The sequence below is a fragment of the Mytilus californianus genome, unplaced genomic scaffold, assembly GCF_021869535.1.
Source record: "Mytilus californianus isolate M0D057914Y unplaced genomic scaffold, xbMytCali1.0.p SCAF_1, whole genome shotgun sequence".
Classification (NCBI taxonomy): Eukaryota; Metazoa; Mollusca; class Bivalvia; order Mytilida; family Mytilidae; genus Mytilus; species Mytilus californianus.
The window spans coordinates 84,665,850-84,682,866 of record NW_026262581.1 but is presented as its reverse complement, the minus strand read 5'-3'; positions in this window follow the sequence as shown (position 1 = coordinate 84,682,866).

Here is a 17,017-nt window from a genome sequence, read left to right as displayed (position 1 = left end):
TACCTCCCTTATTTGGTAATGTTATGATCATTAATTCAAATCATTGTCAAAAAAGATAAGGACTTTCTTTGGGAAGAACGTAATGATCTCAAATGTTTAGATAGTGTGACAAAAGAAATGTAATCGGATGTTTGTTAATCTTTTAGTCAAAGGTCAGTTTGTGTGTCAATAACACCATTTAAACGATCTATTGTATGTAATTGTATACCCAGCACGCCTTGAGTAGTCGTTATAAGATGTCTTGACCACAGATTGAACTTTGATACAAAATGTAATGTTAAAGTAATTTATTAACAGCTTAATAAATGTTGACCAATGTGAATGTAGAACAGGTATAACTTTACTAATTGGGTTTAAATAAGAAAAACAAAATGTAGACTCTTACACCAAAATATACAGACTGTGTCGATAACGACAGAAAGATACAATATGATACTCAATTATTCAAATAATCTAACGCTATCACCGGTTATTCTTCTTTCACATAACCAGTAAATGAACCCCAACTTTTGAATTCAAAGTTTCATAACTTTAAAGGGTTGCATTGATAGAAGTTTTAAAATGTTGTAATTAATAACTACAGAAACAATTAAATAATTGCTTACACGAAATCAAATTTCCATCGACTGTAAACATTGTAACTGTATATTTATTAAAGTATTACTTAGGAAAAGGTTTTCTATTATAGCAAAATATAAGAAATAAGGAGAAAAGTACTAAAAAGGCTCCCCTAAACACTAAGTATGGCTTGCTCTGTCTACTAATATTCATGGTAGAGTCCAATTTCAAGGCTATTTTCTCTCTCTAAAAATGTGTTTCTGAGACTCAATCCACTCAGAATATTTCATATTTGTAATATTTCACTTAAATAGCATTATATTCTCAAAAATAGCCATATGAGTATGTGTTGTTGTTACCGTATTAGTATGGACGTATCCATTCATTGCATGAGACGTCAACCTGTTTGTCGGCGACACTTCATGATTTTAACTTAAATTTTGAATTCATTCAGGAAACAGTTTAATCTATGTTTGAAAGCTATAACCATCGACAGACATAATTCCAAAAGAAGGCCCAATTACAAATATTTTGATAGTTAAACTTAATATGTTAAGGTATTTACTGTATGCCTCAAGACATGGACATTGTCAATGGTGTATTTAAAATCAACCATGCAGAAAAATGCATTTATATAATACACTGAAGTTAAACGTCTTTAGACATTTTCCCATGTCTCAAGACATGAGCAGTCTCATAAAAGTCCGGTTATTCCGTCGAGATTTTCTTTTATCGTATACACCCCCCCCCCCCCCCCCCCCCCCCCGCGGGTGACTTTGGTCATCATTAGTCTTCCTCCGACCGGCATTAAAACCCTCGTCAAATTGGGGCGTCCGTTTGGTTGTGTGAGATGTACAAGTTCGCAGGCACGTCCGGTCAGAATAGGGACGTTAAATCCGATGCCTCGTGTAAAGAGAGTGCCACGCTCTTTCCACGCTAAGAGCCCTTGCAACAAATCTTTGAGTGGTCTGTAGGTGACCTGTTACAAGGCTAGATTTCTGTCCTATCCAATATACCCTCATTTTCCAGTGGCAGTCCTAATTTCTCCTACCTTCATCCCAGACGGCCTTTATTACAGGACATACCTTTTGTATGTTTTATTAATTGTTTCACGTCCTAAACATGCATGAAATATTTGCAACTGGGCGTAAAGCAACCAACAATCAATCGTTTCTCATACATGCATACCGGTAAAAGGGATTTAGTAAAGGGCATAGTATAACGTATATTGTTAACAATTCAACAACATACATGACTTTTTGTACAGAATGATTAAAATAGAATACTGAATTAATCATTTATATGTCAATATTTTAAAATCTAAGAATAAAACTCGACGATAAAACACGACAGATACATGTAGATAAATATCAGCTACACGCTTATTAGAATGGGAACACCGGTATAAACAATACAGTCAACAAAATAGTTTCCTGCACGAAAACAAACGTTAAAAACATGCATTTATCTTGGTATATACTTGACGATTTCATTCACCGTGCAAGTAAACTTCTCAGGTAATACAGTTCTTGCCTCTTAGTGAGAAATTAAACAAAAACATAAGAATATACATCTACGTGACAAGTTTTAACAATTATACAAATCTACAAATTAATAGAATGATAATGTTAATTTCCTGTCATATTCTATTTATACTGCATTTTATCTTCAAAATACCAACATAATATACCAATGATGCAAGTCATTAGACATCAACAAAGTATCAAGATATTTATTTTTCTTTCTCAAGACATAACATATTTTCGTTTAAGATGATAAAAATTCATGTTCTAGTGATCAGCTCAGACGTCAAAGATTTGGAACTGGCATTATTTCTAGCATTCTTAGTATTATCAGAATGGAAGAAAGGATTTTATTTTATTGGACGATGATTTGAGTGATTGATAATTACATTATCAGAAAAAGGAAGAGTATCAAGCAAGCGCAGATTAAGTTATTTTAATAACTAGTTTATGCAGACGAGGGAAACCATTAGTTTGGTTGTAAATTTACATTTTCCTATTCGCTTTGGAGACCCCTGCATTACGATCTTTTGGCTAGATGACCATTTGCCAGTTTCTACACAATATATCTTATTACAAATTAGTGCTGAATTACAGATCGATATTTTATAAAGAGGATTTTTATTTTGGATTTTTAAATTTTTTTTCTATATTTGGACTTTTACACAGTTAAAATGATTGGATATATATTCGTTCGTGCATACTTCGTTTGAACTGATGAAATTTTAATGATGAGTAGGAGCTCTTTCGCCATCATGTATATAATAAGTGTACACGAACATTGACTTAGAATAGAAAAAAAATATATCGCAAACATTTTACAAACATTATGGAGCAGTGAATTCCGCAACAAAAGCGTTTACGATTCGATTATTGTTATTTAAACTTTCTTTAAACATCGTTTGTGTTTTAACTATAATCCATAACATCGCATAAACTGTCGTCACGATAATGACTAGTCATTTATCATATGTCATAAAATAGAAATATTCATGATGAGGTAGAATATTAAATAGAAAAGTGGTAAACTTTTCTAGAATGATTGAAAAAAAAGTAAAATAACTCCAAGGAAAATTCAAAACGGAATGGCAAAATCAAAAGCTGAAACACATCAAAAGATAATACAATATTATACACTACGCCACTGTGTTACTGTGCTATGATCATTTATTGTATTCTTGTCTTTCATTTTTACTTATGTGCTTTGTCTATAGAGTGTCTATATGCCATTTTTGGTTTTCCTTGTTGACATGGTTGTTTTTTTTATAGTGACTAAGATTATAAAAAAATGTTGACTTTATATGACCAATTTTATCTATTATGTCTCTATGTGTTGCTCACACATTGTTGTCAACATGACTGAACTCTATGCGACAGCCATACAAGTGTATGGTTTGGTTAGCTTTAAAATCAGGTATAATCCACCATTGTATACATAAGGAAATGCCTGTTCTAAGTCAGGAATACGACCGGTGTTTTCCATTCGTTTGATGTGTTTGAGCTTTTGATTTTGATAAGAGACATTCCGTTTTGAATTTTTCCTTGGAGTTCGATATTTTTGTTATTTCACTATTTTTTCAATCATGAATATGTCTTATGATATATGATAAATGTCTAAAGTTATTAAATGTGACGTCTCCAATCATTTTTAAAAAGACGATACAAATGATACCTAGGGCAATCAAATTAGCTGAAGAAATAGACAACACCATAAACAAAGTTAAAAACAACAAAATGGCATACACCAGTTACATTATTGATGTACATGCATTTGTGTTAGGTTTCATATCATTCTATGTTAAATCATGGACCTCACTAAAGTGATACTTTTAATTTTCCGTTTTTTACAATTTTTATATCTATAAACATAAAAAACAAGTTTTGTTAATGATTTGAACTATTGCTATATGATTTAAATTGTTATTTCAACATATTCAGTCTATGATTTGATACAGTATTTTATGTATTAGGCAGAATTATTTCATATCAGTATTACTTGTATTATGTTTAACCGATAATGGTGTTATACATTTTGTCATGTGTTTGGAAAAACAATATATATAGACAAATTATAACGAAAAAGGGATCCTTCACAAGGTACGTGATCAAGTAGCCTTGTGAATATACAGTTTTTTTTTATAATAATACTATAACATATTGAATGTTCATCTCTATATCTTCGACGTACGAGTTCAGTCCAAGTGAATTCAGTATAACCTAAGTACGAAGTGTTATGCTCATTTCAACAGCGCTTGATACTCTTCTCTTTTCTGACATGTAATTATCAATTAATAAAATCATCATAAAATGATTTGTTTCTTTGTGAAATGCTCTTCATTCGTTCACCGGCGTATATAGAGACTGACAAAAAATCATAAGGGAAGTTTGCTAACCTTTGAATTAAAGGTCAGCTTAGTATTGTCTTTGACACCATTTAAACAAACTATTGTACCTAACTATTTACCCACCCCTCCTTTTATGGTCGTTATAGAATGACCTTGTCACATAATAATGAACTTTGATACAAAAGACTGTACAAATTAATGTTTAAGTAATATATAGACACTTTAATTCAGTGTTTACGATATGAATGAACAACAGGTATAACTTTACAAATTAGGCTTATATTCAAGAGCATGCAGCTGCTACTCGACTTTGTAAAACGTCATAGGGTACTGACCAAAAAAAAATTAATGAGTCAAGGTTTTGTCAAAGAAAGTTTTGTCCTTTGTCTGAAAAATTTCATTGGCAAGTACCACAACCTAACAAATTAATAATCAGTGTATACTTCACAAACAATACAAGATGGTCCTGAGTTGTAGGTGCTGAAGTCGTTTATTTTTTTTAATTAATTTTACAGTTTATCCTTGAATTGTCTTTGTGCTATTTTGTTTTCTTTTGTATGGCTATTGACGTTACTTGGTATTAATGCATCCAACTATCACGTATTCGGCTTTATGCAGTCAAGGTGTAAGCGGGTCATGCGTTACGATTTGGACGCAAGAGGATATTACGGTGTTATTTGGCATTTTGCTTACCCTTCTCTACATAGTTTATTTTCTTAATTTGTACTTTATCGAAAAAGGGTTAACTATATACGACGTATACTATCAACTACAAAAACTGTATTAAAAGCGTCTTTGTCAAATTTGCTATCAATTATAACAACTTCCTTGGGACTTTTATAATTAGTTCATCTTCACTTGTTACCCTCGTTGATCTGATAATCTATAGGACATTTATCGAAATGAAATTAAATGAACATTTTCTTTACATTGTTATAAATGACCTCTATCCGTTTAATGAATGAGACTTTAGAATTAAGTTAGAAAGGTTTGCTGAGCAATAAATTGATAACAGCTAGGATGTGTTTTAAATGACTGCTGTTACTTTATTACTGTAATACTTTATTGTTGTAATTTTTCATTAATAAATACTGTTTAAACTAAACACAGTTTGAACCGAGTCAGATCTTTATCTTGTAGCTGACAGACGTAATTGCAAAAGAATGAAGATGATATCACATCATAATTGAATATTGTTTGTGCTCATTTCCTGTTTATCTTCAATCATTAGTTGTTCCATAGATACAATGGCCTTCAATCTACATCCAGTTTACCTTAATCGACCCCTATTAATGATGATTTGGTCCATTCTGTGTTTAGCTGCATGTACCTGCATATGATGAGGATTTATATATCAAGTCAACATGGTATTGTTTTTTAATTCTTCACCATTACACATATTTAAGTATATATCACAAAAGATGGTTTTGGAGACGGATAATTTTTTCCTGTAAACATAAAAAAAGGAAAAAGGAGCACGTGTAAGATATGTAATATGTCAATGACGACTCCTGATTTCACGATTTCACGATTTTTTTTTTATTTTTTTTTTTTACGTAACAATATCTTTATTGCATATTTGCTGTAACAATTTACTAAGTTTACAGCTTTTAACTTAGTATTTCTCATGTTAGTTTACCTAATAGTTTAGGGAAGCACTATTTGGTAAGATATAACTTCTTCATAATATTAGTATTTATAATATATAATTCATTTCACTAATTTATTTGATAAATTATTGTGATTAAATATACATATCTTTGTTTCTTGGTTTCTTTTCCTTTTGTTTTTTATATAGTTTTTTCAGAATCAACTCCGTATCGATGTGATCCGTGTTCCATTTAATTTGGGCACAGTGCTGGTCTGCAAACATATGCACTCTCGGATAGATTTAAGATATGTGTCATCTGAATATTATTTTTATCAACAGGATTTAATTTATTTGAAAGCATTTTTGAGTATACAATTTTTGTTTCTAGTTATCAACTGATTTTTTCTATGTCGACGTGTATGTGTATTGCACAAGTTATAAAACTCTTCTGAGATTACACATTATTTTTCTACAATAAGTAATAATCGTGCAGATACATGTATATCAATTTTTTTTAACGTTTGTGAATACACATTTAAAAATCTAAAAATACAGTATAATACATGTCGTAACTCATGCATGGCTGAACATGCTTACAAACATTTAATTCCAAAGAAAAGAAATCTACTAACACTAATACTGTTCAAACACTACTGTCAGCCAGAAGGGACTTAGATAAAACAAAAGCCAGAACACAGTCAAAATTACAAAAGAGAACTCATTCAGAGTTGTCTAGTATATTAGACAATAGTATGGACCTAGTGGATTAAATAGTCTACAAAAGGACCTTGATGAAATTAAAACAAACCTTCAGGGATAACTAAAAAAGATGAACTTGATATGCTGACAAAGGATCTTGTAAGAACTCATGATTTAGAATTAATTGTTAACTCTATTTTGACCACACTCTTTCAAAGATTTGAATCGACCATGGATAAGAAACTTAACACTAAAGTAGCAATAGTACAGAAAGAAATGCAAGAGATGCAAAACAAGTTTGAAGCCTTATCAATAGAGAATGAAGAACTCAGAAAGCAAATTGACCAAACCTGAGTTGTAGTTATTAAAAACAAAAACAAAAAAGACTTAGAAGATTCAACCAGAATGAACCAAGAAGCAATAACTAGTGCCAACTATAACGAGCAATACTCGAGGAAAAACAACATCAAAGTTATGAACTTTCCTAGACGTGAGGATCAGAATTTGCTCTCAGATTTTATAGAAACTGTGAAAAGGGATCTGAATGTACACCTAGAAGAGAGGGATGTTGTTGGTATTTACCGCTTGCCATCAGACAAACCTGGACCAAAACCAATGATTGTAAGACTATTCAATAGTGATGTTAAAAGAAAAGTGACTGTAAATAGAAAAAAACTTGAATAACAGTGTACGCATAGGTAGTGAAGTTACCTGGAGAAACATGAGGCTTATTAGTAAACTAAGAGACATGACCTGTTTCGAATCTGTATGGTTTTACAACTCTGGAGTGTTTGGAAGAATATGGTTTTCAGCTCAAGTTTAACATATTTGATAATATTAGGACAAGGTTACAACACAGAAAATAGACAAAATGTATTGAAATTCTTGTGTTTCTTACCGCATTAGTATTGTCGTATCTATTCATTGATGGTTAATAAAAGAGCGATTTAACGCATACAATCATAGGTGTGAATAGGCTCTGTTCATGGTTCGGAGTGGGTTAATAATTAATAAACCATTAACACTTTGCTTTTTGCACAACGACAATCTCATAATTAGCCATAAGAGTATGTGTTGTGATTACCTTATTAGTATTGTCGTATCCATTCATTGCATGAGACGTCAACTTTTTTTTCGACGACACTTTATGCCTTAAACTTTTGAATTCATTCAAAAACCATTTTAATCAGTTTTTTGAAAGAATTAACTATCGACCGACAAATTTTCAACAGAAGACCCAATTGCAAATATTTTAACAGTTCAACTCCATATCTTAAGATATTTACTGTATGTCTCAAGACATGGACAATGTCAAAGATGTATTTATAATCAACCATGCAGAAAAATACATTTATATAATAAACTGGAATTAAACATCTTAAGACATTTTTCCATGTCTCAAGACATGAGCAATATCATGTAAGCCCGCTCTTCCGTAGGGATTCTCGTTTTTCGTACATGCATACCGGTAAATTGGATTTACTAAATGGGCATAATATAAATGCATATTGATAACAATTCAACATCACACTTGTACAGAATGAGTAAAATAGATTACTGGAATATTCATTTATATGTCAACATTTCAAAATATAAGAATAAACTCAACGATAAAAGACGACAGTTGTGTGTAGAAAAATATCAGGTCATTGTCTAGCTATTTGAATCAGAAGACCGGTTAAAATAATTTAGTCGTGTAAATTGCATCATACATGGAAACAAACGTTAAAAAAAACGCATTTATGTCATTGTATATACTTACATTTCTTGAATATTTGATTCACCGTGAAATTACACTTGTCAGAAAATACAGTTCTTGGCTCTGAGTGAGAAAATAAACAGACACAGCAAATGAACCTCCTTGTCTTGAGACAACTTGAAATGTCTTGAGACAAATTTCCAAGACGCGTCTTATAGACATCGTGTCTTTAAAGACATCTTCAGAGATATAAAACTGTGTTTAGAGATATGTCTCAAGACACATTTTTATCACATTCATGTCTTTAGACATTGGTTTAGAATAGTGTTTGGCGTATTTTAAAACACACTACATCCTTTAGTCTGTGTATAAAATAAGGAAGATATTTAGCATCATGATTACGTAAGGCAATGCAATTTAAAATAAAGAAAATAAACCACGTAAGCAACACAATCCCCTTCCCGCCTCCTCCAAATTTAAAATATTGGTTCATTCTGTAAACTTACACTGAATCATCCCTTAAGTCTTATAAGATTGATTCCAGTTCATTTAATTGTCTTCTTGGCAGGTCTATATCTTGGTCTTGGCTTGGTTTCCTTGGCGGGACATTTATTTTGTTGTGTTAATGTGAAATCCCATCAGTAGCAGGCAATTTATCGTTGAATGTGAAATTATGTAAATTGTATTTTTATTCCGTTACCGGTATGTTTGAATTTTACTTTTTATCACGATGCTTACGATATACACATATATATATAAATTCTAAGTACCCCACGCTCTCAAATTATAGTATTTACAGTGTGTTGTATTGATTAGGAGCATAGCTGAATTTGTGTTTTACCAGGGTGATATGTAATATTTTGTAACCTTTCTTAAATGTTGAATCGCACAGAAAATAATAAATAAGTAACTGCAAGCAAACCAATATAGAAATAAGCCTACTTAATGCCTTGTTCTTATTTAGCCATGTAAACATGGTATATTGATAAGAAATGTTATAAATTCGGATAAATTAGGATGGTGAATTTAAACAGTTTTAAACATTGATAAACTAGAATGCTTGTCTCTACTTAGTATATCTGTAACACTCCCAAACGTGTCCTTCCCCCCAAACGTGTCCTTCAAATCATAAATCGCCCAAACGTGTCCGATTTCACATCCCCAAACGTGTCCGATAATTGTTATTCGCCAAAACGTGTCCAGATAAAAACGCCACAACGTCTCAAAACTCTTAGCGCCAATATAACTCCGTGAAGTCAAAAACGTTTACGGCAATTATATACGATAAAAGACGTCGAGTTCGGTTGAATTCTTAAAAAATAAAAGTAGCTACCCAAAGAAATCTGGAGGAAAGTTTAGTAATCCGTATCGATAAATGTCCAAGACAAGCTACACTGTGCACAGTCATTTCTGCTTTCATATAAATAGACATCAGGTTAAAAAAGAATCCCACAATAAAAAGTTATTTTTTACTTGCAGCGGAATTTATAATTTTTTATATAAAGTTCAGATAATTTTAATTTCACAATTAAAAATTTAATACATTTTATCTTGTAAATTTTGTTGATAGGAGTTTTTAACGACCTTGACTGGCTATACAGCCATCGCACGGTCCGTAAATTTTCACGGTGCTTCACTGTTAATAAAGTGTTAATTTATTAGCATAAATTTGTTCAACGCCAGCTATTTTTTATTAAGCATAATTGCAAGCTAAATTTGCAACACATAATTAACTATTGAATGTTGATTGCTCAATGTCCAGTGGCAAATATGTCATGCGTAATTAGAAAAAAACATAAACATTGCAATTCATTGGTTTATACGTGTCCGTAATATTAAATGTTGCCCAAACGTGTCCGATTTCATAATCCCCAAAACGTGTCCGATAATTGTTATTCGCCAAAAAACGTGTCCACTGTTAAACGCCAGAACGTCTCACGTCTATTAGCGCTAATACATGTATGTACATGTTAACGGCAATTCCATGATGGGGGACACATTTCATGAAGTGCTTATTTATTAGCATTAGTTTGTTCAACGCCGTTTGTTAATGATTATCATAATTGCAAATTTAATCAGTAACACATAAATTAACTTTTGACTGTAATTGTTTATTGTCCAGTTGCAAGTAATTCATGCATATTTAAAGCGAACATACAAATCATTTTAGTACAGTTGAATTAATCGTTTACTAAGTAAATTAGTTTGTACAAATAAAATCTAAGACGATGCATTTTCATAATAATCCTGTGTTATACGGCGGGTTTTTTTGCAAAATTGACTTCCCTTTTTTCAACAGTTCTGATATTTTAAAAGCTCTCCAAATCATTAACTGGTTTTCGGTTTTTTTTTAGGTTTCGAGCATCACTAAAGACACACAAACGAGAAACATAACGTCCAGTGCCAAATATTTCACGCATTATTTGGACGACATCATGTTAACAATTAATGATCCCCAAGAATAGAAGTATGAACACCATTGGTCTTCCTCCGGCCGGCAGTAAAACCCTCACCAAAGTGGGACGTCCGTTAGGCTGTGCGGGATATACAAATTTGCAACCACGTCCGGTCAGAATGGGGACGTTACATCCGATGCCTCGTTTAAAAAGAGTGCCACGCTCTTTGCACGTTAAGAACCCTTGCAACAACTTTTCGAGGGGTCCGTAGATGACCTGTTGCATGGCTAAATTTTTGTCCCAATCCAATATACCCTCATTTCCCGTGGCTGTTTAAATTTCTTCGACCTTCATCCCGGACGCCTCTATTACAGAACCTGCCTATTTTATTTATTGTTAATTTGTTCTCGTCCTGAATATGCATGAAATATTTGCAACTGGAAGTTAAGCAATCAATCAATCAATCAATTAACAATCAATTAATACTGTAGATAGGTTCTGTTATTATACAGGGAATTTATGATTGGGCCTAAATTTTTACGGGTATTCGGGATTAACACTAGTTTGGATATTAATAATATTTAAGAGCGAGTAAAGACCGTTTTTTTATCACTTCAGTAAAACACTTCTTCAATCTCCGTTTTGTATTAGAGGCCGTTTTAAATAAAAGTTGCGGAAATCTTAACTGCCACTAGAAAAAACCAATAGGGACAAAATTGTTGCCTTCCGAAATACAACGGATGGCACCATGAAAGAGTTGTCAGAAAGGTTTTAATCTGCAGAGAAAGGGACATTCTACCTACACGAAGTATCTGATTTAATATCCACAAATTAACTGAGCGTGGCTGCTTACATTTACATCCTACATAGCTGAGCAGACGCCCCACTTTAACCGTTATACTGTTAAAAAAAGACCTAAAGTAATTTGTTTTTTTTTTTTAATGAAATAGTAAAATGAGTTTACGTTAATGAAAAAGCAATAACCAAATAACGTACGTTTTTATAATATGGACACGAATGATAGTTCATTTAAAGAAAAAAAAATGAAGGTTGATATGGACACGTTTGGGGGATTGGACACGTTTAGGTGTTTATTAAAAAATGGACACGTTTGGGCGTTCATACAAATGACACGCTTTGGCGCCCTTTTACATTAAGACTTGTTTTGCAGTTCAGTGACGTCATGTGGACACGTTTGGGGGAATCGGACACGTTTGGGGGGAAGGACACGTTTCTGAGTGTTACATATCTGTGATATAACCTTTTGTGCTTATACAACATAAATTAATCACTAATCAATCGCCACTTTGTCAATTCTCCATCATGTCCTGGAATGAATTTATTTCAACAATGTTTTAAGGAGGTTGCTCCTTCCAATAAGCAAACTTTTCACACAACCAGCAACAATAGTGTTAGCTCACTGTCACAGTTTAAAACCATGATGGACATGCTTAGCTCTAGGGTTGCAGATGTTGTTGACGACATGTGTGCCTGTAGAATCCTTTCCTTGCTGTTTTACATGAATTTGTTATGTTCTGCTTGTTTTATTTCAAACCTAATGCTGACTCTATCAGAAGTCAAGGATCACTGCCCAAAATCAAAATGTGATGTATCTGATCTACTCAGACTCATGTCACATGGAGTTGCAGACACAAAAAGAGAAACAGGGCTTATGTGATTGTGGGTGAATGTTTATAGGTAAGTTACTGGATTGTTGTGCGTGTACACGGTGAACCTTTTCCTATAGAGGTAGTCTTGGTAGTCTCTAAATCTGTCATGGTTAGTGCTGGGGCTTAATGCCTAGTGCAGAAATAAAATTGGCCAAAGGACAGCTAAACATGCTGAAATTATGGACGAAACCAGCTGACAACTCCCTAATCTCAATGTTTTATGCATTGGTTGGTGTCGAAAAGTTAAAAGCCCTCTCAGTATATCCCATTTATCTCTTTTCATTCCAGCTTCTACTACCTTCTGATCATCATTGTTTACCTTCACTTGACGAATTTGGCTACAAGGTTGCTTCTCTGCAGTTTTAGGAAATTTAGCATAGATTCTAGAATGCCTTTCATTTCTCCTTTAAATAATTAAGATGCCATCAATGAAAATGCAGCATATCTTGAGGTTGTCGTGTGCCTAGCAATCCCCAATAAGTCACTGGTATGTTGCTGGAGAATTTTTTAATCCAAACAGCATCTGTGTACATTGAAAATAAAACAAGGAATCATATGGAGTAATAATAGTTCCTGCCTTGTAGCATCTTTCAAAACAAATTGTATGGTATTACTGGACACCATGTCAACGATAAATAGAAATTTACTACCAGCACAACATTCAAAGAGTTTTTAAATGAAGAGGAAGGCATGTCTTGTTTTCTCTGCTAGTTTCAATTGTGTGTGAACTGCATATATTTTTGTATCTGGTAAATTTTCTTACAAATGATGACAATTGCTGATGAGTCAAATGTAAGCAGTTTAATAACCCCAATACTCAAAATCTTTATAAGGTGGGATCTTTTTTTGCCGTGCACTGATACTACAATGGGACGACTCGATTTTTTCCCAGGGGGTGCAATTTTTTCAGGGGGTTGGGGGGTGCTAATAATTTCTTCTTGATATGTTCCATTTTCAGAATTATTCAGTGTTACTTTTTCTATAAACCATTACTATATCTTTTCTTTCAGCATACTTATATTGGGTGAATGCCCCCCAGACCCGGCGGGTTAGTCGGGGTCAGGGGAACCCCTGCCCAAATGTTTTTTGAAGGGTTTTCCATAAGAACATTTAAAGGCGTTTTCAGCATTATACAGGCCCTGGGTGAAATACATTTGGAGCGGAGGTAAGGACATTTTTTTATTTTTTTTGTTAATTATCTTGAATATCATTATAGATTGAGATATACTGCAAACAGCAAAAATATCAAGCAAAGAAAGATCTACAAATAAGTTAACATGACCAATTGGCAATTGACATCTTATTGGAGTCATTGTCCTTTAAAGTTATTTTCTGCAATTTATTGGTAATTTTTGTAAATCTTTTCAAAAATCTTCTGCTTTTAATTTAACTACTGGGCCAAAAGTAAACCAAACTTGGCCTCAATCATTATCAGGGTATCTAATACTATTTATTTTGACTTTAACCTTATGTAACATGATTTCCAAAACCATAGTAGATACAGGTGAGCGACACAGGCTCTTCAGAGCCTCCAGTTTCATAGACTTAAAGATATGAGTTTGATATTTGGTATATATTTTTATCAAGAATAATTACAGATCAAGGTTTAATTTTGTTCCGATTTGATGTTTTTGTGCCGAATTATGATCCTTGAACTTTGAAAATTCATGCAATTAATCAGTTTTTCGCAATTTTTTTCATCATGCTTGAAGATATTGATTTGATATTTGGTATATATGTTACCATGAACAGTTACAGATCAAGTTTTTATTCTATTTGATTCATATGATTCTTTTGCAGAGTTATGTCCTCAGACTTAGAAAATTCATGCAATAATCAGTTTTAACATTTACAACAAAATTGCTTGAAGATATTGATTTGATATGTTTTACAGATCAAGTTCGAATTTTGTTAGGTTCGGATGTTTTTGTGCAAAGTTATGGTCTTCTGACTTAAAAAATATGCAAATAATCAGTTTTCCACACTTTTTTTATTATTTCTGAAGATACAGACTTGACATGTTTGATATTGTTTATAGTTTAACCATGACAAGTTATAAGATCAAGTTTGAATATTGTTCTGCTCAGATGATTTTTTGGTGGAGTTATGGTCCTAGGACATGTAGTGCTTTTGAAATATAAATTAATACAATTATTTAAATGTCGATACAACTCCATTAGTGAAACATTATTCAAAAGAAAAACTTTAAATATATTTTAGTATAAACAGATTAATTACAGATTAATTAGGCATTTTGTTCCAGTAAAATTAATTTATAACCGGTAGGGGACTATGTCATGCATGTATTGCCATGCAATACTCTTCGAATGCTTGTTACAGTTTTAGCAATTTTTGGAGTTTTTGTGTATGAACTTAGAAGACTATCAAATATAGATTGAAACTTTGAAAGCAAAAATGATCTACAAGGCAAAATCTATTAGAAAGTCAATATTGATGTAATCGTTGGTGCACTTACTATTGCAGTTATTGCCCTTTAATGACAAAATTTACCACTCTTGTCTCGCCTTTTTGTCGAGGAAGACAAGACATGGATATTGCTTTTCCGGCGAAGTCGGCGTTCAATTATTAAATTTTCAAGTAAGTTTGAATTACTTGTGATAGATCAATGATGTTTTGTTATGAAGTTGCAATATTTAACTGTCATTCAGTACACATCAGTTTGACGACTATTTTGAGGCCCCACTTCCTAGGTCATGGTCCAGTGACTTTGAATTAATTAGCAATTTTCAATCTTCAGTTTTCTGCTCAAAGTTATTGATAGGTACTCTTTGTGATAGATCAAAGATATTCCTATGGGCACCAATTGTGCCCCTTTAATAGCAGACTTGTTCCTGTATTGTTATGAATCACAGTTTATGGCCAAACTCAGTAAAGACCCGTCTAAATTCCATTTTATCGATAATCCAACAACACGTACCGTTATCTTGATGATATTTTTTCGTTAAATAATCAAGAAATCTCTAAATATACTGCCGAAATTTACCCACAGCAACTTACTTTAAATAAATCAAATATCAACAGCAATAAGTGTCCTTTCCTAGATTTAGATATTTCAGTTTTACACCAGAAACTCTACACAAAAATTTACGACAAAAGGAATGATTTTTCTTTCCCTATTGATCATTTTGTGTACAGTGATGTTCCTCTGGCACCATCTTACGGTGTATATATATCACAACTCGTTCGTTATGCCCGCGTCTGTAGTGACGTTTTGGGTGTCAATGAGCGTAATCTATGTATTACTGGTAAATTATTAAGTCAGGGATTTCGTTACCACAAATTACTTAAAACCTTTACTATATTATTCCATAGATACAAAGATTTGGTTGCAAGTTGAATGTAACTGTAAAAAAAAAACTTATTTCAGACGGAAGAGCACAACCTAAATTTTACGGTGATGTTGTTTACCGAGCCCGGAAATTTATATACAATCCGGGTAAACTTATCAATCCTTTAAATAAACTTATTGTAAAAGATTACCAATTCAACACTGTAATTAGATCTTTGAATATTGTTTTTATTGTTATAAATATTTATTTTGTTATCAGTAAATTAAAATCATACTAATAGTTTTGTTATGCACATATACACTGTAACGGTTCTACAATCTGTCGATCCCTTATTTTGGCATTACACAAGGTCATGTTTTTCTCTGATTGCTAATGACGTCTTTACACTTAATCCATTGGATGTTGGATGTGTACTGATTGATGTTTTAGTCTTAGATACATGATTTTTTTATCAGTTGTTATTGGCTTTGAACTAGCTGTCAGTAAATAAAGGCAACAGTAGTATACCGCTGTTCAATAGTCATAATTGGATTAAGCAAAAATAATCCGGGTAACAAACTAAAACCGAGGGGAACACATCAACTATAAGAGGAAAACAACGGAACAACAGAAACACTGAACTACAACAAAAGCAAACGCCAACATACATAGAAACGGACTGTCTGGTAACAACTGCCATATTCCTGACTTGCTACAGAACATTTTAAGAAAAAAAATGGTGGTAACTGCGAGTACTCTCAGATCTCTACTTAGTGTCCTTTTTGTTGTTAGGGATGAGAGATGAATAAATACCCTTCCACGTCCGATCTGTGTTTATGTTTGATGTTTTTCTGCTTTGTATCGATCTGATGAGTTAAGCCTTTTCAACTGATTTGTTATAGTTTGTTCTTATGTTGTGCTGTTACACCACTGTCCCAGGTTAGGGGGAGGGTTCAGCGCTCACAAACATGTTTAACCCCGCCACATAATTAATGTGCATGTCCCAAGTCAGGATCCTGTAGTTCAGTGGTTGTCGTTCGTTCATGCCTGTCATATTTGTTTTTCGTTAATTGTTTTGTTATAAATTAGACCGTTAGTTTTCTCAATTGAATTGTTTCATATTTTTCATAGTTCATTTTTCGGGGCCTTTTATAGCCGACTATACGGTATGGGTTTCTCTCATTGTTGAAGGCCGTACGGTTGCCTATAATTGCTTACATCCACTTTATTTGAACTTTTTGGATAG